We start from the raw sequence: 2,575 nt of genomic DNA, 5'->3' as shown, positions 1-2,575 counted from the left end.
CCTGCCGATTGAGGGGAACTCTTTCAGATTAATCTGTGACGCTGCTGGCTCTGTCTTTACCAGAGAGTGGAGAAAGGGAGGCTTAGATCTGACTCTGACTGTAAACATGACCCTCACCAACAACAACAGAGAGCTGTCTTTTAGCAGTCTGAATAAAGACGACACAGGAGATTATTCCTGTATTATCAGCAACCCCTTCAGCAGCGAGGAAGCAAAGTACTCCATGATTGTTATCTGTAGGTAACAAACTATAACTCTACTGTTCACAATTATACTTTTAGATTATTGAGGAACTATTGAACAAGTTTTACATTCTTCCAAATATCTGTTTTCCAGATGGACCAGAAACAGTTCATATCACAGGTCCAAGTCAGATACATGTTGGAGACACATTTAATTTAACCTGCTCGGCTGAATCTGTTCCAACTGCCAATTTACTTCTGGATGCTGAATGGGACAGAGATACACAATTCTGCTGTGATTTATAAAGACAACACTGAATTATCTGACAGTGGCAACTACTACTGTGTAGCGTGGAATGATATAACCGGGAGAGGATTATTTGCGGTCCATGAACTGACCGTAACACATACAGGTAGCGAGTTAGTAGTAAGAGCACATTAAAATCTGAAGTAACATATTAGCGGGCTCCAACTAATTATTATCATTATTATAAAACCGGCATCTGTATAATCAGAAATAAGGAACGTGACATGTCTCAAAATCTTAAAATCAAATCAAATCAAACATGCTGTCCTAATCTGTAGAAGTGCTTATGATTTTATCTTTTTTAATTCTCTGTGCCTGTGAGCTTTTGTTTGCACTTATAGTACTGTGTTTATTTGTGCCTTGTATCCACAGGGATGATGAGATGAAGAGGCAGTTCCCGTTTACAGAATGATGTAAAAGTCATGTTTTATCTCCTGTTTTATTTTAGTACCATCAGGCTTGTCGGGTGGTGGCATCGCTGGAATAGTAATCGCTGTTTTAGTCGTCCTCGGTGTTGTAGCTGCTATTGTGTGGTACATCATTCATAACAAAAAGTAAGTTGAAAAGATCATAAGTATGTAACATAAACCTACTTTCATAGTGACACTTTACAATTACAAGTATGGGAAAGGTGATGGCTCAGTATCTCCAAGTTTAGACCCAAAAGCTTGACTCAAAAACCAGGCAGGAGGAAGATTCAGGATCAGCACATTGGAAGATAGCAGACAGAAAATGTGGAGCTAGAATGGTGTTTTTGGCCCTTGGACAAATGTAGTTGGTGATCCCTGGTGTAGACATTGTGTGTAACAACCTTGTTTACTCAAACTACAAAAGGTTGATGTTCAACAAAGGGCCTGCTCTTATTATATATTCTCCATATGTTCCTAAGCCCTTTAGTTATGACTCGTTTGTGTTATGTGTTGGTGGAGGGTACTACGTTTATAACACAAAGTAAGTTGAAACATCTAAACTGCAGTCTGTGTAATAAAAAGTTTGAATTGAGTTGATCTGTTTGCATGTCTGTATTTTATCATTGCTTTTTAGAAAACAACAACAAAGCACTAACACAATCAGAAACAACAACAAAGCAGTGACACAATCTGATATTAAAGGTAAGTATTCATGTGATCAAATTGTACATAATGTATAAAAAATAAGATATATCAACACTTTTCTTTCCTCCTAGAACTAGAAGAGGCTGTGTATGAGAACACTTCAGCGATATACGAGAATGAATAGACTCAGCCATCTTCTTTGTGCTAAAGGTACGTTTTAAGATGTATGTATGTTCAAAGGTTTCTGTAGAAATATTTAACTTAGTTAATCTGAAGGAACCACTATAGAACAACATTATCAGAGCACTCATTCTAACATACACTTGATCAAAGCTCTTTGACACTTCCCTCTTTTCACTTCTCGTCCAACAGGCCGTTCAGAGGAAGAAGAACTTCACAACATAAAGACAAAGCGGCTCTGAAATGTTATCACATTATTATTTTAAATGCTTTTTCTAATGTGTCAGCAAACACTACATTTACAGTGCAGTAATACCATGAATTTCACCTCTTAAATGTAAACTAAACGACACAGTGAAACTAGTTTGATAGTTAACCTTTATGTTGTGTTCGGGTCTCCCGTGACCCGTTTCAAGTTAAAATTAATAACTACGCTCTAGTTTTTTTGTATCGGAACAAGGCTTCATGATATCCTCCACGACACCTATATGTGTATATAGCTGTTGTGGACTACAAAACAGATTTTGACAATGTTTGCCAAGTCTGAAGGTCTCTAAAAAAAAAAGTGTATAATTTGGTGTTCGGGTCTGGGGAGACCCAGCAGAATTGTTTTGGGTGACTCGAGGTCAAATTTGGCCCAATCAATATTCATCTTTGACTTTAGACGCCCCTCCCCCACCCCCTTCATCCACTGTAACCATAATTGTTCGCAACATGCACCTGGTCTCCCCTCCCTCTGCCCCCCTCCCCCCACGGGAACTCGACCTTTCTCAAAGAATATGTACACTAACACTTGAACCTGAACACACACATGCACGTGTGCAATATGTGGTGTAATGTGTTTTGGGCCA

The 2,575-nt window shown here is 38.6% G+C and overlaps 1 long non-coding RNA gene across 1 annotated transcript; it reads left to right on the top strand.

The window, feature by feature from the left end:
* The first annotated feature begins 6 nt into the window (after nucleotides 1-6).
* Nucleotides 7-2,154, top strand: LOC104954249 (uncharacterized). Its single transcript, XR_799314.1, has 6 exons — nucleotides 7-236; nucleotides 337-595; nucleotides 938-1,043; nucleotides 1,534-1,601; nucleotides 1,676-1,754; nucleotides 1,917-2,154. It is a non-coding gene; the product is annotated as an uncharacterized lncRNA (long non-coding RNA).
* The last annotated feature ends 421 nt before the right edge of the window (nucleotides 2,155-2,575 follow it).

The sequence above is a fragment of the Notothenia coriiceps genome, unplaced genomic scaffold, assembly GCF_000735185.1.
Source record: "Notothenia coriiceps isolate Sejong01 unplaced genomic scaffold, NC01 NC01_scaffold00023117, whole genome shotgun sequence".
NCBI lineage: Eukaryota > Metazoa > Chordata > Actinopteri > Perciformes > Nototheniidae > Notothenia > Notothenia coriiceps.
Note: the sequence above shows the minus strand (reverse complement) of the source record. Positions and strands in the feature narration are given on the sequence as shown.